Here is a 20,577-nt window from a genome sequence, read left to right as displayed (position 1 = left end):
ATCCTCCTGTCAAATTGTTGCTGTGCAGTCCTATGCATATTTATTCAACCTAAGTGTAGGAAACCAGATCCCTGAACACAACTTCTTCGCACAATCTTTCTTAGCACAGGTTCAGTTTAGGCCCAGAGTCAGCACATGGCACCACTGGGCAGCTGCTGAGAACCCACATGCTAGATAGCCAGGAAAGTCAATCACTGATGCCAGCCGTGGGTCGGAGTATAGGGCAGGGCAGGAGGAGCCTGCCATTTTATATTCCCTAGAGTAATACTATGTCAGAAGCATGGTGGGGAATGAAAATGGTAACTTCGAGCTAGGGATGGGGAAGAAACTCGATTTGGTTCTCATTTAAACCAAATCTATCAAATATGTATTTTCTAAAACAAGATTAGAACCAAAACACAATCATCCTTCAAAATTTGCATTTATCCAAATTTTGCAATACAGCTCTCCAACCAATGTTTACAAAAATGCATGTATTTGGGGAAATGGTGTATAAAATGAATATATTAGAAAAATAGCATACAAAAATGCATTAAATCAGGGGAAAATGCTTGCAACACTATGTACAAAATGTTATTGGAAGAAATTTCCACTAAAATGCTGAAGAATTTTCATGGAGATTTTTTTTAAATGGAAATTGCTGCAGAAATGTGGAGAACTGAAATTAGTACTGGAAAAAATGAGAACCAGGAGAGCTTCAATTGACAGATCCTTCCATGCCTGCTTTTATTTATTTATTTATTTGTTTGTTTTATTTAAATCCCCCCCTTCCTCCCAGCAGGAGCCCAGGGTGGCACTGGCACTGATCAGTGTGCTGTTGTCATAAAAGCTGGTACAGTGGACTACGCACACACTATAACACCAAATTAAATCAGAGCGGGTCCACCAGAGGGCACTTTGCCAGGGGTTCTTTAAACCTGGAGAGCCAGTCCTGGTTCAGTCCACCCTTGATTCTTTAGCATATCTTGGCCTAAGAAGGATCACACAGAGCAAGCATAGCTTACCTCTTGTCCTCCAGATGTTGCTGGACTTTTTATTATGGCCATTCATAGATTGCTTTTCATTCAAAACCTGCACAAGGTTGGTGTCAGAAAACGTGAGCGCTGATATATACTATACTTATTTTTATTTATTTATTTAATTACATTTCTAGACCGCCCTATAGCAGAAAGCTCTCAGGGCGGTGTACTTCAATATGTATCAAAACTTTAGAATATTATCTGTGTAAAATATTATCCTTTACCATGCTGGCTGATGCTGATGGGAGTTGTACTCCAACAATGTCTAGAAGGCCACAGGTTAGCTGTTCTTAATGTAAAGCCTCCACAAGTCTACTATTTAAAAAAAAAACATGGAAGTAAAAGTACACCACATGATAATTTAAAATGTTGCTGTACATTGAGAAAGTATATATCCCAGTATTCATATTTTTCTGACTGTGACCTTGTGATGGTTCAACAGTGCAATCCCGACTTATGGCGACCCTGTGAATAGGGTTTTCATGGTAAGCGGTATTCAGAGGTGGTTTACCATTGCCTTCCTCTGAGGCTGAGAGGCAGTGACTGGCCCAAGGTCACCCAGTGAGCTTCGTGGCTGTGTGGGGATTCGAACCCTGATCTCCCAGGTCATAGTCCAACACCTTAACCACTATGCCACACTGGCTCTCTCTGACTTCTTGGTTTTTTTTCAGCTTTTCTTTTTCTCTAAAGAAGGACAATGACCATTCTAAGGTCCTTCTGATTTTATTTCAATCACTGAAAGTTAGGGATATGATCTCTCTGTGGTAATTTGGTCAGGGTCTTGTCATAGCCAGCACACATCTCCCTAAACCATCTCCCTGAAGCTTGTAAAATATTATTGTTTACAAGATATTGATGGCTGGAGGGGAACACTAAAGAGCAGAGAGTCATAATTAGAATTCCAATGCATTTGATCCAATAAAGAGTCCACCAATGACAGAAAAAAGAGTGGTTGAGAATCTTGGAGTCATCATGGCCCATACAAACTGATTTATACACTTACAGTGCTGGACAAATGAAGGGCAAAGACTCCATGCCAAATCATTCCAGCAAGGCAACTCCCTTACTTATACTTCGGCTGACTGCCGGAAATGCACAGACACTCTGGACTCAGCTGTTTCACATTGTAGCACTCAGCCAAACAACCAGTGCTTAGGTCCAATTCATCTACATTCAGTCAAACTGCTTTCTTATCGGTAGATCCACAATTGCATCATGTAGGATGTGTGTGCATCTGCTGATAAGAAATTTCTGCAAGAAAACAGAATCTGGGCAAATCAACAGACCTTCCCCCTCTTTTCTTCCCCTTCCCATCCCCCTTGCCAGGGCTGCTGGCAGCAATTCTAAACACCTCATTTATTCCGGATTTGTAAAGGTCCTCTGTGCGGAGCATAGCTTAGCTTTTGACATTTATATATTCCTTCTCTAGAGATACTATTGTACACAGAGAATTATTTTAGTTAGAGGGTTGCAGGGATGTGGCAATTAAAATCAACAATGTTGTCTGTGGCTTGGCTGCAAATGCTAACTGAGAAAAATATCTGTAAATTGTGCAGAGGATCCAGTAAGCCTGCTCCAAGGCATTTACGGTTTTTTTAAAAAAGAAGAAGAGAGATGTCCTCTGTGTTCTTTTATTGCTTAGCTATTTTCCAAGCAGTAATAGTAGACACTTTTCTCCCTGAGTAAAGACTGTGATTGTGTTATATGCCACTTCTACGGGAGAAAGGTACTGAAATTAATTTCATCAAATAGCAAACGTAATTTATCAAATAAAAACAGACTACAACTGGCAAAGATGTGTCTTACAGTTTACTGGTGAACTGCAGATCAAGTTTAGGAAGGGGGGATGTGGAAGCAAAAAGAACTGTTACTGAGCATTCTGTCAGTAAACCACCCAAAGCTATTGCAAGCATTACCGGCGGGTGCAGACTAACCTGCTGCAAACAACTTAGCAATTCACTGTCCGTATCTGTTCCTTTATCTGCATTAGGCAACTCCGTTTTAAGATACCTTTTGCAGCTTTCATTTGGAAGGCAATGGCAAAATGTCACATTTCAGAACTGTCACACCACTGCATTGCACATAAAGTAAATCGCTGAACACCACAGAAGGAAAACGCTCCCTAGCAGCCTTACACAACAAGATCCTAAGCCTAGAAATCTTCCAGACAACTAATACTGCAGCCCCAACCACACTTACCTGACAGCAAGGACTTACTTGGTCAGGATTGCACTGTGTAATACATGAGATGATATGGGGTGGGAGAATACACACCATATGCCCCTAAATTGTCAGGACATGGACTGCAGTACCTTGGAGGTTCTTTCCACTCCTCTATACTCTGACTCAATAAATAATGCAATGGAAGGACATTACTAAATCAGTAAAAAGGTGTGCAATATATATATGAAGCATTAATATATTTGTATGGTGCCATTGTAAGGGTGTGATCAAGAAAACGTTTCAGGTAGCAAAATACTTTATATGCTTTTCTCATTCTTCATCATCATAATCATTTAGTGGAAATCAAACATTAACTCCAACATGGATTACATATCAGGAAAGACATACAGGCTGATAAGAGCTTGCAAACATGGAGGCATTAAGAGTCCAAGATAAGGGGATAAGTCCAGCATTTATCATAGGGCAGATACTGATCATCATGCATAATTTTTCTATGACTGAAACAAAAATGCTACAAAGGCCTGTTCCATGTAGTCAATTTGTCAAGAATCCATGCATTCTTCACACCCCTTCCAGTCTCGTGATTTGATGGCAGTCTTGAGATTTTAACATCTCTGCCAAGGACACACAATTTTTGCAGTTCAGTATTGTGTGTGAAAGAAAGCCATGCCTCCTGCAGGGTGGTTGCCTGAGCTTCTACTGGGAGAAAGGGCAGGCTATAAATCCAATAAATAAATAGATGGGCTGGAAAGCAGGGCTGCTCCAAGTATCCCCTCACCCTCCTACCACTATCCTCACTGCCAAAGTCAAAACCAGTCCATCATTGCATGATATCCCTAAAAGAGGCCCTTATGCTATATGGTAGGTCCCAAAGAGGATGTGCAAGTGACTTGGAGATCTTGTTTACGCATCTAGCTCATGCATGTTACTGCTGGCAAGATGTGCATGTCACCACTTCAGATATGAGAAGTTACTAGAACCAGAAGTTTGAAAAGAAGGTCTCTCTCTCTCTCTCTTTCTCTCTCTCTCTCTCTGTTTCCTTGTCCCAGATGTTCAAGCTAACTACAAAAAACTTGTACTTCCAGGTCTGGAGTTTGCCACTTCCTTTCCAGAGGGCCAGCCAACAGAGAGATGTTGTCACACAAAATTGGAAGCATTTTTTTTTTGCTTTTTATTTTTACATGACTATACTATTTTTGTTTTAGACAGGAAAGATCACTCCACAGACCTTTGATTATTCTGGAAAATATACGGAAAGTAGTAGAAACAACTGAAATGCTTAAGAGAGAGAGAGCCACCAACATTCTCTGTTCCTACCTTTAAAAGGAAATGAGACATCAATGTATGTCAACTCTTTCCATTCTACTTTTTGATCGTCAGCCAGCTCTCCCAGTTGTTAAATGTTCTCCATTTGCTTTGCTTTTCATTCACAGGATCATCAAGGGAATGATGGCTTCTCTTCAGATGCATAATATGCACTAGTTCGCGTGCATTTTAAGTAATGCCATATGAATTAAATAAATGCATATAAATAAGAAATAATATAAATATGTGACTGTATTTATTTCCTAGCACTATCAGTGACTTGGGAAAACGGAGTGGACTGACTAGATTGCTTGAGCCATTTAGAGATATTTGTTCTGCAAATGCCTCCTCTGTGCTTGTGGTAATGGTTATCTGAATTGCAGATAACACATCTGTGGACGCCGTAGGAAAATGGTCCTGCCTTTGGAATGGGAATCCAGCCTTAGTGGCTTGGATTTCAAGATTAAGTCGCTTCCCAAATGAATATTTCAAAAAAGAAAGAAAGAAAGAAAGAGAGAGAGAGAGAGAGAGACCTACAGCCCACCCTTCCCAGATGCCATCACATAAAACAAAAGAAGCTTTAGGTTGGACCTGAGCTTGCCAGCCTCTATTTTTATTCATTCTTTGCCTTGAAACAGACTTGTGTCACATGCTGTATGATAACACACAACTGCATACACTGGGCACCAATTCCTATACACAACGACAAGGAATCCTGTAGGCACCAAGGGGTAAGAGACACAAGTGCCCTCCCCACTGAATGTATGACACAGGTACTATACCCCATTCACAGGATACTTTTCCCTAAAATGTGTGTGTGTAGCAGACAAGCAATGCAAATGAATCTTCCCCCCATTACTCCTAGAGGATTCCAGATCAATGTGTGCATATGAACCAGACCACTGTGCTGGGTTACTTTCTAATGAAAAAAAACCCCACCCTGTTTTAGCTTTTGATGACATAACTGTAACTACAACACACTGTAAGCACCTATAGGCAAGAGGATGGAAACACAGTTCTGTAGCATCTGTCCTACATTTATAGAGAGATAATTGACATGTATATTATGGGTTGCTGTCCCATTAGCGGAAATGCTTTTGTTTTTTAATCTAGGTCAAAAAATGTGTGGTGCGTAAGGACTCTCAGTGCTCCGGTTAAGAAATAGAACATTTCCTTTTCTGTAAACTACTGGTGTCCATTTGTTTCTGCTTATGAGAATGACATGCACCACCAGCTGCAGCTGGGATTGCAACTCCTGGCAGCATTAACCCATTTCTGTCCCAATAAGGTACTGGATTTAGTTTCCATTCTGGGCTCTGACCTTTTACATCAGTGTCTTGTGTAATAGCTGGTGGACCGTTTACAGCAGCTACTTTCGGAGACGTGCCTAGGATCACAAAGTACATTTTAAGGGCAAAATATTTTAAGGGCTACGGGAGTGATAGCTCTATAAGCAATTACTTCGGCTTCTGGTCCTAACACTTCCCTGTCAAGAAGAACATTGTCTGTGTACTTTCTACCCATACTCCTCCCAAAAGAGGCAATGGTGACCACCAATTTAAATGGCTTTAAAAGAGAATAAGGCAAATTCATGGAGGATAAAGTATCGGTGGTTACTAACCCTGATGGCTATGTTCTACCTCTACTGTCGGAGGCAGTGTGCTTCTGATTAGTTGCTGGTCATCACAGCTAGGAAGAGTGCAGCTGCTCTCAGGTCCTGTATGCGAGCTTTCCATGGGCATCTGGTTGGCCACTCTGAGGATGCTGGACTAGATGGGCCATTGGCCTGATCCAGGAGGTTCTTCTTATGTTCATATTATGCTTTGCCCAGGAATTCTTGCACTAAATGTTGGCATTAGCCTTAAATTACATCCAAGTCTGAATTAATGGCTAGTAATAATTATCTATGATAATACATCTGATATTGGTGTATAAAGCCCTATACAGCTTGGGACCAGATCTCCCCACATAAAACAAATCCACGCACGGGTGTCTTCCATAACAAAAGTCCCATGGCGATCAGTGAATGACGACAGGGCAGGACTGTGAAATCCAGAAGCCCCTAGTCATGAACTGGTACATCGGCGGTGGATACAGATTCAGACGGATCCTTTGTTAAAGACTTTATTTTGGAAGACAATCTTACTCGGTCACGAGTGATCACCAAGAAGAATTGGGCCTTTAGTGTGGCAGCATATCAGACAGGCATCTTCCCTGGTATCTTTTCAGCACCTGCTCAAAACACTCCTCTTTCAACAAGCCTTCTAAAACCTTTATCCCAGTTGGTATCTATATTGGATTTGAATTGTTTTATGTATGTGCTATTGCTATAAACTGCATTTATATTTATATTTTTAAATAGTTTTTATATATGCAGTTGTTTTGTTTTTATATATGTTTTATATATATTTATATTGTTTTATTATTGCATTGTAAATCACTTCAGGATGCCTCATGGGAAATGATTCATATAATAATAATAATAATAATAACAACAACAACAATAAAAATAAAAAAAATCTTCCAAACAGTAAATGCTGCCAGCCTCTAAGCTGTCAAGAGCTGGGCTAGCTCAATACATTTTGCTGCCTGTGGTGAAGGACAAGATGCACTCTCCCCATTTCATGCACAGGAGCTGGCAGTTGATTCTCATATTATCACTGTTGAGGGGTAACGTCTCCATAGTAGGAGGTAGCATGCTTCTGTATACCAGTTTCTGGAAACTGCAGGAGAGTGCTCTTGCACTCAGGTTGTGCTAGCAGGCTTCCCATGGGCAACTGATTAGCCTCTGAGAGAACAGGATGCCGGACAAGACGGGCTAGTGGCCTAATCCAGCAGGCTCTTCTTATGTCCTCTGCTGCTGCACTTGAGGCAGCTGGCTAGTTTAGGGTGGCCAAGAGGTGTTTTGTAGCATACATAGTTATTGCCCTCACACAAGGAAGACTCGTGACACCAGACTGGTATAATGTTATATTTATTAAAATATAACATCGTAAATCAAATGCAATACAGCCAATTATTCAAATATCCATCTCTTCGGGCAGGTGAGGCTAAACCTAACAACGAGGGATTACAGCCTCACCTTCTAAAGGCATCTATTCACGTCATTACGTAACCCAAGAGTCAAGGACGTGTGTGAATTCCTCCCTCCTTGCTCTTGGATCCAGCTGTGTGGTTCCCACCTCCACACCATGGCCCCGCCGTACAGGCATTCACCCTGATGCGCAAGCAGGTCCCACAAGGACACAACCCAGATTGCCACCAGACACCAAGCCCTGATGGTTCCCTGCGGAGTGCCCCTTTTTCAGGATGCCTTAACCGCCTAATTTTAACCCCCATATACCTCACCTGCCCGAATTCTATGCCAGCCAAAGCAGACGCATCCCAACCCAACCGAAAAGCCAATTGAATTAAACCCGAGCAGTATGGAGTAGGCAAAATGAAAGGGATTCTGAAATCAGGATCCCCCCCCAAAAATTCCTACTCGGCCCCATTCAGGCGACCAGCAAAGCCCATGCTGACAAGGGAGGGAGGGTGGGTGCTGCAAGGCGAAAAAGGCAAGCGCGGGAAGGACGGAGCAGCCTTATATCTGCTGCTCCGCGCCTTCATCTATTGGTTGATTGATCTCATGTGGCTCCTAACTCTTGATTCTAGAATGTTCACAAGCCTTCCCTGTAATTATGGTGAGGGCAAATACGCCCCTTAAAAGGAACGCCATTTCCTGCAATGGGAATGGTCAGGGGTTTAGGACAAACAACCAGGGGGCTGTTGCCATTTGCTGCCACCACCCCCCTCCCCCACAACCATGGGCTGTCTGACATGTTGTCCCACTTTGCCTAATGGAACTGCTTGCCCTTAGCATGCAGACAAAGGGCAACTGGTCCAGAAATTAAGGAGTATGGAATAAAGCTTTCGAGCTGTCCCAAAAGGAGTTCAAGAGGGATTTGATGCAATTCTTGCAAGGGTAAAACCCTGAGCCTTCAGAAGTCAGTATGAACATATGACCCAATGCAACATGAAGTTATTTTCCTGTGCCCCACTGAAAAGTGTGCTTTCATAGTTCCGCAGGTCTCACAAAGGAGAACTTCCCATTAGACCGGGTCCTTTGTCATTAACTTTAAGGGATTCATTCAATTTTAAGCTTTAGCAAAGAATTATAAATAAACAATAATAATTATATGCCTTCCAAGTTGAGAAAATATAAGATAGAGCAGGAATCAGATACATCCTATTTAAGTTCAGATGGGCAGTAATTTGAAGGAACCAAAAATGAAATATCTCTTTCATTTTTCACAGCCTCAGGTTCCAAATGAACGAGAGCTTATCAGGCTATAACATATTATCATGACTATTTAAAGGTTATCACCCCCAATAAGTTTGCAAATCATTTTCCTTTATGTTAATTTCTGTGCCTGTGGTCCTTAGCCCATAAACTGTCACAGGGAATTACTCTTATTAATTTATCAGTTGACTAGCTACCCAGTGATTAATAATTATGAAGGGCTCAAAAAGTCACGTTGGAATATTTGTTGTGACCTTTGGGGGATTGATCTATAGGGAGGTGGAGAAGGACTCATTCTGTGAGGTGCTGAGTACATCCCATCCCTTTCAAAGCATAATCAAAATGTGCTGAGAGGTATTAAAGAGTAATGGCCAAAGAGAACTCAGGACTGAGCCAAAGCAATTTTTTTTACAAGTTGCAACACTTGGAACTATAGGATAATCCTCATCGTGAAATCCCATTGGATTTTATAAGAAAGGAAATAGATTCTGCAGCTTCTGAATAAGGGAGCACAGCAAAAGTTTTCAAAATTCTGCAGTTCATATGCTGCAGTCCGTATACTGTGGAATAATCCCATTTAAAACAGTAGGGTTACTTGTGGGTGAACAGTTTGGGTGCTGAAACCTAAAATTTAGTGGTTGATTTACCAAAGTCTAAGATTAGTTTCTACAACTCTACCTTCACGCATTTATATACAGAAAAAAAGATATTCCTTACATGAAACAAGATCAGAAGGAGCCAGCTTTAAAATAAACAAACCACATGCATTTGGCCTGGTATAAAGTAGTCAAGGGACCTTTAAGAAGCCGATCAGAAAGCACAGAATGTTTTCTTTTTAAAAATTAAAGCTGTTTTACAGATTTTTTCATGGATCATTAAGTTTTCTGGGATCCTAAATGTAACATGACAAATTTGTTTTAAAACCACAGTAGCACTGAGTTTCTATTCAATTCAAAGGGCCATGTCACGAGAAGTAATCAAAGAGAAATAAAAACTGTTAGTTGAGTAAATCACTAGTAAAGCAAGGAAGAACAGGAAGATCGCAACTGTATGGGCTGCTGGCTGAAAGTAACTAAGTTCATTGTACTACTTAAGCATTTCACCGGATGACTGAACTGGGATTCAGAAAATACTCGATTATTGCTTCCACAAAAGTATTTGCCTTGATAAGCAGTCAGTTTTTTTAAAAAACTACACCATAGAACAATTATTTGGGTCCAAGAAAGAAAGAACAAAGAAAGCTGACGGATAGATCTATAGGTCACACATTGCTTTAGGGAATTAAGCTTTATGCCATCAGCTTGCTACTGACATGGTCTTCCTACAGTTTGTGTTGGTGGCTGTTCTGAAATTGTTAAATTTCTTTTTGCTTTTATGTTCATATCTTGATTTTGTGATTGGGCTCAATTTGTGGGTTAGTTTTATATTGTTCTGTTATTTGATTTTTGGCCATCTTGGTTTATGTGGAAAATGAGGTGGGGTATCAGTATTTAAAATAATAATAATAGCCACTTTGTGAGGTTTCCTGCATCTCTTTCTGTAAAGAGTACAATTTGTTTCCAAAGAAGATTTTTATTACTCTTGGGCACTTTTCAGCTTTTGCATTATATGAGTAAACAACAACATTTCCAAAATATTACTTCTGGGCACAGAATTACCAAAAGGAAATAAGGAGTCATTAAGCATCTAATGCCTCTATATTATCCTAGCACTAATGCATCAAATATCATCTGGAAAATGTCAGTCTAAACTATTCCCCTAATCAAAGCAATGTAGTTTGAGCCCTCAATTCGTAATTATTAACTAAAACATGAAATATGGATCTGGATACAAGCAAGAGACAAATTAGTATTGGAAAGCTGGGTTTAATAATCTCCTAAGAGGGACCATCTGTTAATAGCAATCCTTTTCCTTGATCTCTGATGTGTGTTCACAATATATACAGCTGGATTTTTACTTCTTTTTTACTATTATTACCAAGAAAACCTTTCTACTATGCTTAAGTACTGGTCAGTGAACATCTTTGCTCAGTATGCAGCTTAGATTCCCACTGTTATGTGTTCCTATGGGGTGATAAAGTCACTCAATCAACAGAACTTCTAATATGAACCATCAGATGTACCAAACTGCATTTTGTCTCTTGGTTTTGTTAAGTCTGCCGACCTATGATCAGCAGGAAACTACAGAGAACAGTGCCCAAATGGCTGATGTTTTTCACATTAGTAACAAATGGGTTTAGTATGTATTCATTTGAATGTTGTGCTGCTATAAAACAATGTACACTAAGAGAGCTAAGAGTGAACACCATCTTTGAATGCAGGAAGAAAATTGAGTAATTTAAGGTATCAAAAATCCAAGCAATTCAGATGTCTTGTCACTCCCCACTACCCCTATTACCACCACAATATACTTTGCAGAAGAAAAGGAGGGAGATAGAGAGTGAGGGAGAAGAGAGACCATGCATGCATTGATTGCATACTTCTCACAGATAGAGGTCACTAATGGACTGAATTTGAATCACTGTGGCAGAAACCACAAAGTTATATGAAAGTAATCTAGTGAAAAATGAACTCACTTTTATATTAGGAGCAGAAGGTGCAGAGATGACTAAGAAGCTGTCCTTCTTGGAAACAAACAACATTCTTAAGGACTATTTCCTTCACCTACAAAGTGCTTGAACTCCTGCTTGTTTTCGAACAAATAAGTCTATGTTTTTGATGCCAGGGAATGGAGAGGAAAATCAAATCATCAGGGCTCTATGTATCTGAGAGTTGCCTTTCTAGCCACTTACGGGCACATTTGCATTGCCTATTCTCACCTGAAACCACAATCCCTGCAAAGTATTTTTGAAATGGGTGGAGATGTGTTGTTTTCGACAGATAAGTCAAATTCTGTATCAAAATCTCCAGCAGACCAGGGTATAATAATGATTTACAGCAATGGCTCAGATTAAAATCCAGAGACTGAGAATCAAATGCAGATAAAAATCACATCTTACAAAACATATGGGTATATACATATATGAACAAGTAAATGCTTAGCTTAGATCACATGAATTCCAACAATTTATCTGTTGTCTAAGTCCTAGGCTTCTGCAGACAGTGTCCAGCATTCTGATCAAAGGCCAATGTACAAGCAGAACAATCGCCTTACCAAGGAGGTCCACTTTCTTCAGTGGGCTTTGCACCTTACTTTTTCCCTTGGGCTTTGCACCTTTTTCCCTTTTCTTTTTAACTACTGCAATACCACCCACACATACCAAAGTGAAATTCAAGACGTAAGGGAGCAGAGCATCTTGTAAAAAAGTGGGACACTTTACCACATAAGGAATCATAGGAAGCTTGGGATGAGGAGTTTATGGGCTCAGAAAAGCCTGGAAAAGTATTGAAACTGCCTGGTTTTCCTGGTGCAACATTCCTATGGGACAGCCTAACACAGGAGAAACTGACAGCAAGAGAAGAGAATGGAGACTGTGTAGGCTTGATGGATGGAAATTGTGAAAGGTACTGAGTTGGTTTGTGGGGGCGGGAGATAAGAGGGGTGGTGTTCATCTTAAAGACAGTTAGGCAAAAATAACCAGAAGAAGTAGTCCTACCAACATCCAAATAGAAAGGGATAGTTGCACAACATTTGCTGCCTTTATTCTGTGTTGTTTTCAACAGATCAGATTGGTTACTGCAATTTTGAAAGAAAATGAATCACCATTATCTCAGAAGGCCTGTTGCCCAGCTTTGTATCTACTAAGCCTGCAAACCACAGCCGTTGCCTCCTAGGATAGCAAAACAAAGCAACAACCCCATAATATCCTTTCTGTAAATATCAAGACACTGCAGCCTGTGGTGAAAAATGCCATTTCCAGTGGGTTTCTGAGACACAGACCATCATGGAAGGCTTGACTGTCCTTTTGTCTTTCTTGAATCCAGGATGGATTCACAAATCTCATGGGAGTAGGAGTTCTCCAATGCATGCTCAGTAAATGAATCCTATGAAAGAACTCCATGGGAGTGTTGACTTAATGATGACTGCAGGAGTAAGCAGTCTGTAGAAGATTAAGTTTCCAATTCAAATTGGTTTGATTAATTTGTAAGCACTGAGGAACTAAGATGTGGCAAATAGACTGAATAAACTCGGGTGCAAAAAGAAGAGCTTTGCCTACATTTAGTAATCTGCTTGCCCAACAAATGCTATTTCTTTCTGTCTCAAAGCAAATCAAAGCAAAAATAAAAATTCAGCGAAGGCAAATAAAATAAAGTAAAATAAATCTACTTGGTACTTTCTGTGCACAAGCCCAGGCTTTTGCATGGATTTGTGGACTTTATTAGCTTATTGTAAGATTTCCTCTGTTAAAATTAATTAAAAGCTCCTGTTGACTGATTGCCCATTCCAAAGAAAAAGGCTGATGGTTTCTTCCTTAGTCTGCAGCTGGCTTTTCCTCCCAGCGGTTTGCTTGAGCCCCCCCTTTTTTGGGTTGTCAATAGTCATCATCTGTCTGTCCAGTTACATGAAATAAGACTGCTGTCCATTTGATATACTTGAAATGCAATTTCTGCCTCCTTCTCCGTCCCCCAAGCCATCAAATCTGCCTTTATGTAGCTATTGATGGGCATCTGATGAATACTGATGCAATTTACTGTTGCCTCCCCGCATCCCTCCCTTTGAATTCCATAAGGCTTGTTAGCACTGACTTAACCTGATCTTCTCCACACAGCTTGATTTGTATCCATTCAAGTTCTCCCTTTCCAAAAGCAAACGTCTTCCCTTCTTCAAAATACACCCCCTTCATTCCAGATATACAGTATGAGCTCTTTACTGAAGATGCTGACAGCTAGAGACAGAGGCGGATTGTCCCTTTCAAGACTAAGAAATGGCCAGAAGGCACATTTAGAACACCAAAGAGTCCAACTGGGAATAAGGGAGAGAAACTAGAAAGCTTCCCTTTACATTCACCTGGATTCTCATTCTGCCTCCCTCCCACACAAGAACAAAATATACAACCTGGTGTAGAAGGACAGCACCATTCCATTTCCCGTTCTGCTTATCCCATACAGCCATTGATAAATTTCTCTGCGGGCATGCCGGCGTGTGTGTCAGTGCCAAGTTGCATACATCACACAGGCATATTATCTATTCTAAGGAGACGGCTGCCGATTTATATCTAAGCCCGTCCATACCTTGATCCCAACTTTATCTTTTACGCTCTCCGGGGACTAGAATAAACCTTCAAACGGTGGGGTTGGATTAAAAAAATAATAATGGGGGATTGTTAGAATTGCTGAACTGGGGAGAGGGCAGGGAATGCAGAAGTGGGGAGAGACACACACACAAAAGCCTAACGTATACCTGAAGGGGTCTGTTGAGACGGAGTCGTGGTCCACTGATGCTCATAATCCCTGGGGCGCCTTTGCCCCCCCTACGGACGAGGCCGAGGGCGACCAAACTTTGGCAGCCGCTGCAGCAGGAGCAACAGCACCTTCGCCTCCTGCGCGGCGGTGGCCGTGGCCTCGTGCGGGATCCAACGCGGCGGAGAAATGCAGCCGGGATCGCCACCTGGCCGCGGTGGGGTCCTCCCCTCCTCCTCTTGCCCGCAGGTTGCTGGTGGCGCTGGCCTCTGGGGCCGCCGCCGCCTGCTCCTGCCGCCGCCGCTCTTCGGAGCGACCCCTCCACTTTCCTTCGCCTTCCTCTCTTACGAGGCAGCGGCAACATCCTCCCCCTTTCGCCTCCAGCGCGCAGCCCGGGGCTCCAGCATCCCCAAAAATGCAAGAGCAAAGACACGCGCGCACGCTTTCGCCCCGGCTCTCGCCCTCACCGCCCAGGGAGAAGAGAGAGGCGCAGTCAAACTCCAGGCAACGGAGGCGGCCGGTAAAGGAGCCAGCCCAACAAGCCTGCAGCCCACAGTTTTTTCTGTCGGTCTTCAGAGCTCAGGAGGAGAGAGCAGATCACGGGGGGGCGGGGGAGGAGGAAGCGCAGGCAGGCAGGACCCGGAGAAGTCGCCAGAGGCGTCCAACACATGCAGATGTGCCGGCGGATGTGTGCCTGCGCGCGTGTTGCAACCTCTTGGCTCACAAAAGTCCAGCGCCTGCTTTCAGAGCCTGGGCTTCGCAGGTTGATCTTCCCTGTAATGAGGTCTCCGATCTGACTGTTCTGCACTAATGGAAGCCCTGCCTTCTCTCTCTCTCTCTCTCTCTCTCTCTCTCTCTCTCTCTCTCTCCCTTGACTGACACCCCAGGGAGATGTTTACAGTAATGAATTCGGGTTGATAGCCTTCTCTCTCTCTTTTTCTCGCTTGCCTGGAGTTCCTCCCGCATTTCCAGTTTAAAGAATGCTTGGAAGGCAGGGCTGCAACCTGAAAGCTTTCCAACAGGCGAAGTCAGGCTGGGATTTTATTATTATTATCATTATTACTATTCTTTAACCCCCCCTTCACCGAAAGCTCTTTAGCCCAAGCGGTGCTCCAGTCGGTGCTTCTGTCGGATTATTAGGAGTCTCTCCTCCACCCCTATCTGTGCTCATCTATCAGATAGAATACGGGAAACAGTTCCAAGCGGAATCCTAGGAGCTCAGCCTTCTCAGCTCCGCTCTGGGCTTGCAGGCGGGGCGCCCATGTCATTAGCGGCTTTAATTGCCCCAGTAGAGGCTCACCGACAAAAACGTCTAACAGCCTTTTCCTCGCCCCGGAAGGCATAGCTGTCAGGATCTGTTTTTTTCTGCCCCTTTTGAGGATCCCAAGGACCACCTGGTCTTATCCGGGGAGGAGCAGATGGACGTCCCGCTTCCAGGAAAAGGAAGAAATTCCCTTCGCTGGGATAAAATAAATTAATGACAGTCATAAGGACAGAGGGAGGGAGGGAACCAAGTGGAATCTTCACCAAGGTGGCGTTATTTTATCTGTCCGCAGCTTAAGGTGGGGTTTTCCCCCCCTCTGAACTTTTACCTGCCAAACTCAAATCAATAAATATACATCAACAGATCCCCGGAGAAGAAAGAGATCTGTTTTGTGTTATCTTGACTTCTTTTCTCAAGGGCTGGAGAAATCTAGAAGTCTATGCCCCATATCAGAATAAATAACCCTAAACTATGCATTTGGGGCGGGGTAAGCCAGCAAGGCCCTTTAAAATGTGAGTGTCAATTTTTATTTTATTTAAAAAATCTGCTATTGAAAGGATCACTCATTTTGCGCCAGGCTACAATAAACTGAATTTGTTGTTGTTTTCTAAGAACCTTGCTACAGTGTACATGGAAGGAGGGGGAAGGAGAGATGGTTGTGCCCACTAGTTCTTGGCGGTTAAAATTAATATACATCATTCAGACTGCAAGTCTGACATTATTTGTAGCTGGGGTTTTTTTTGGGGGGGGGATCCGTGAACCTGATCTACATCCTTGGTCCAATATTGGGGGAGGGGTATTTTTAAAAAGCATTTGAAGTCCACTCCTCATTTTATTTTTTCCCTTTTTATAGGAAGCTGCCTCATACTGAGTCAGACGATTGGCCCATCTCGCTCAGTACTGTCAACACTGACTGGCAGCAGCTTTCAAGTCTGAGACAGGGGTCTCTCCTAGTCCTGCCTGGAGATGCTGGGGACTGAACTACCCCCCCCATGCAAGGCAGATGCTCTGCCACTGGGCTATGGCCCTTCCCCTTTTCATCCTGGCTTGTTCGCTCTCTCCCCACCCTCTGGATTCTAGAACTCAAGACCAGAGGCAGGGAGGGTGTGGGAGGGCTTTTTCACACCTGCATTTTCATCACCTTCTAACTACAACAACCTAAAGGGAGCCTTGAAGGTGTGAAAGGGCCATCACAGACCCAGAGCTACAAAGAGAAATCCTACCTGTCCTCGCACCCAACACTTTTCAATGGTTCCCACCCTCAGTTGACAGCCATCAGGAGCACAGCGGTGTAGCATAAGCTGAACCAAGCACAGGCGCTTGAGTGAGCCAGGCCTAAAGCCAAAATACTGAGGAACCCCTTTCCTGAAAGGCCATATTGACGCGAAGAGCCGGTTACTAGAAGTTCAGTTTCCCCACTCCCTCTTTCTTTCCGTTTCACGCCTACAGCTATACGCCCAAACAGTCTCCTTTGCCTTAAGCCCCCACGTTCACAGGAATGTGTTGGAAACTAAGGCAGGGATGCAGACTAGCTGTGCGTTGAAATCTGTGTGCGGGTTTCCTAGTACCTTGGAAGAATGGAGGAACGAGTCAGACTCGAAGGAGTTAAACAAGCAGCCCTAGGGCGCTCGTACCTCTCTCCTGCTGAGGCGAAAGGGGGGCTGGAAAGACGTTTGCCAGTGATTCAGACAGAATCAGACAGTGATTGACTGATGAGCAGGATATCTGGATTAAAATGAGGTGGGCAGCTAAAAGGAAAGGTGAGGGCAGTGGTCTCCAACTGACTGATTCTGGATTTTTTAAAAAATATTATGCACGGGTCAGTGGAGAGAAAGGGAGCTTGTTTTCTAAAATCCTTGCCCATCACTCTTGCAGCCCTATCCGGTGTATTTTTGCCTGAGAGAGAAGGTTCCCTTGAACTCATCGGAGCTTACTTGCGAATAAACGCAACTGGGCTCAGGGTGCACAACAAACAGGCGGAGCGGATACATAACTTGAACGCATTCACACACACACACCCCAGATTGTCACTAGCTCAAGGCATGAGGGCTTGGACTTGACGGCACCGGGTAGGCTTCTTTATAGAACCGATCACGATCCAACCACGTGGAACTTTTGCCAGGGAGTCGGGGTGGTTGGAAAAGAGGCACAACCATCTTCTGATGAGAAATCAATCCACCCCGAGAATGTGCGCGCGTTTTTTCACAACCAAATTTAACCTGCCCTACTGAAACCAGAATGTTATTGTTCTGAAGGGGGACTACTCTGGAGTAAGTACTTCAAGACCTCAGACATTTATTATTATTATTATTATTATTATTATTATTATTATTGCTCTCACTGGATACCCGATCCCTTCTGCCTGGGGAGAGAAAATCCACAGCCTCCTCTCCCCGTCCACCTCGCTGGCTTCGCAGTCACACGGAATCTACCCTTGCACGCCTCTCTAGTTCCCGGAATGAAACTTAAAAACGCTCGGAGACTGAAATGTCCCGCGTTCTCTCTATCTGTCTCTCTTTCGCCATCCGTCCATCTATCTCAGACGGTGGCATCTGCATAAGGAAAGAAGACGAAAGAGCCTCCGGTTTACCTGGCGAGAGCGGCGCGTCGTGTTTCTCCTTCCCTTGGAGCTCACCCAAACCCCACTGGGTCAGGAAGGTGGAGAGGGCAGCCGCTGGATTCCTGCATTGTACTGATTTAAGGATCACCGCCAAGGTCTGGCTTTGTTCCATAGCTGGCAAGAGCCCCGCTCGCCGTCCTCATAATCGCCGGCTGCCACCACAACTATAGAGGATTCTCTCGTCCAGAGAGCGCCCAGCGGAGGGATCTCCTGGAGCCGCTGTCCAGCCGCTCGTTCAACCCGGAGAGGCAAGATGCAAAAAGAACGGGGCCGATCAAACGTCTCCTTTTTTCCCGCCTCCCCACCCCCTCTGCCCTGCAAATCTCTTTTCTCCCCCACAGGCTGCAGATCCTCAGTGCATTCGCGGCTTAGAGACCGGTTGGGTGCCCGTCTTTCCAAAGCGAGCCTGACGGATTTCAAGCGGGTGGCTGCAAGAGCAGCGGCGGCAGCAGCACGCAGCGACGCCTGCCTGAAACAGCGCCTTCCTCGAAACTCCGCCGTCTAGCAAAGAGCGGGAGGCAGTGGCCGCTTAACCCTTTGAGGGCGGGACGCTGAAAGAAGAGCCGAGCCTGTGAGCGAGCGAGGGAGCGATTTGTCTCTGTTATGGCTGTCCCACCCCAAAAGCGTCTGGAGAGAGAGGCTTGCTTGGCTGGGGAAACTCTCTCTCTCTCTCTCTCTCTCTCTCTCTCTCTCTCTCTCACACACACACACACACACACACACACACACACACACAGCGACTGCCTTTGGGGGATTAGCCGCGTGCCTCTTTGTAACACGTCGCCTTGTCTCATCGGCTGGGGGTGTGACTGGAAAGAAGAAAAGAACAGATATCAGTCCCAACTCAAATTCGGGGAGGAAAGCGGGGACGGTCCTTCTACTTTGGATAGTTTATTTATTTGCACAGCCTTTTTTGTGAACTGAACAATACGCGGATTTAGTAGCAACTAGGAAGGGATTTCGCTTCCGAGTTTTGGATTTCAGCCGGGCGCGCGGAGGAGGAATGAAATTCCCCAACCCAATTTTTCCCTTTATTACGCGCTGATTTCCTTCCCTACGACCCCACCCCGATGCACCCTAACATCTCCCCTCTTCGGTTTCTGGTCTCTCCAAGGCGAAGTGGGTGCGCATTAAGAGCGCGCACGTGTGCTCCTTTTCACAATTTTGGATTGGTATTTTATGATGGGACGGGGGGGGAGGCACACATAGTTAAATCCCTCCTCCCCACAAGCCCTTCTCTTTCGCTCTGTGAATGATGGGTCTTTAGTAAAACCAAAGTCGTATTGAGACCCAGTTCTCTTCTTCGCTGACCGTTCAACTACTCTGGATGTGCTTGCAATGCGGATTAGACCGTCGGTCTTTCTCGCTTCCTGACACCATCGTTATTACGGCTGCCTACACCCCATACACTTCAAGCACATCTCTCCCACAAGAATCCTGGGAACTGTAGTTAACCCCACACAGATCTACGGTTTCCATCAGCCTTAACATACTATAGCTCCCAGTATTTATTTATTTTTGGGTTGGTGTTTGTGGTGGTGCCGCTGCAGTACAGCAATGGACAGCTCAGAGGGGGCATTTTAAACAGCCTTAGCCAAAGCACCAAAGAGTTTAGGAAACTCACGGCTAAGAACCTTCTTGCTCTCACACGTCGACAAAGAGTTAAAAGGTGCAGTGTGCGTGTGTGTGTATGAGGAGGAAGGAATCTAAGCGTTGTGTGTAAAGGGGAGGGGAAGGAATCCAAGGGTACACGGGTTGCTGCTGCCTCAGTCTTCCCAAACTACCGTGGGGTGTGTGCAGAGAGTCCATTCGGATGGAAGGCAGTAGGGCGGGGTCACTTCTCCTTCCCCAGAGTCTTCACGCTCAGTCTGTGGGAAAGCAGGGGAGGGGGGGAAGAGGGAGAGGAAGGCGTGCAAATAACTCACTTCTTCCGTGGAAGCACCAGGGTCTACAACGGGGTTGTCCCGAAGTAAAATGGCTCACTGTTAAGATCGGGGGAATCTCAATACACGAGACTAAAGAAAGGGGTCGGCGAATGGTCAAAGCTCAAGGCGATCTCCGAAAGAGGTCTGTAATCCAACCCTGTTGGGATGGGAGCGAAGACGTGTCCTCCGCGATTCAAAGCCAACCTCGGGAAGATCGCCTGATAACATTCTGCTCGTTGCTGAATGGCTGAGGAAAGTACGGGACAGTATGGTTACAAAAAACTCATCGCTATGTGGGAAACGCCGGAGCTCAGCGGCACACGTAACGCGCTGGTGCCGTTGCCCTGTAAATCCCTTTGCTTAGTCAAGGTGGCAGCATAGCACAGGCGTAGGCAGTTTGAAGGGTCGCTCACAGCTAACTGCGCACAGCAGCGAATACTGACAAGCGGGGGCATGCCAGCGTTTAACCGCCCACCCCACACTCCAACCCCGCCTCTCTTTTCGTTCAGGGTGATTTGTTCTTTCCCTCCTCTGAATTATTAATCTTAGTTATCGCCTGCTTACTGAGCCTTTATGCGCAGCTTTCAAACAAAAAAGAGTAGGATAGAGTGTTTTTTTTAAATATATTTTTATTATTAA

At 44.2% G+C, this 20,577-nt stretch overlaps 1 protein-coding gene across 4 annotated transcripts in view; it reads right to left on the bottom strand.

The window, feature by feature from the left end:
* Positions 1-20,367, bottom strand: part of FLRT2 (fibronectin leucine rich transmembrane protein 2) — a 117,454-nt gene extending 97,087 nt beyond the window's left edge. Inside the window, exon 1 of one of the 4 annotated variants that reach the window (XM_061611897.1) lies at positions 19,939-20,367. The gene's annotated coding sequence lies outside the window, so the exon portion shown is untranslated. Of the gene's footprint in view, positions 1-14,130; positions 14,912-16,616; positions 16,676-17,983; positions 18,508-19,938 lie in introns of those variants that run through there. The other 3 variants (XM_061611895.1, XM_061611898.1, XM_061611896.1) reach the window with 3 other exon arrangements.
* Between the last annotated feature and the right edge of the window lie 210 nt (positions 20,368-20,577).

This window comes from Rhineura floridana, chromosome 2 (genome assembly GCF_030035675.1).
Source record: "Rhineura floridana isolate rRhiFlo1 chromosome 2, rRhiFlo1.hap2, whole genome shotgun sequence".
Classification (NCBI taxonomy): Eukaryota; Metazoa; Chordata; class Lepidosauria; order Squamata; family Rhineuridae; genus Rhineura; species Rhineura floridana.
Note: the sequence above shows the minus strand (reverse complement) of the source record. Positions and strands in the feature narration are given on the sequence as shown.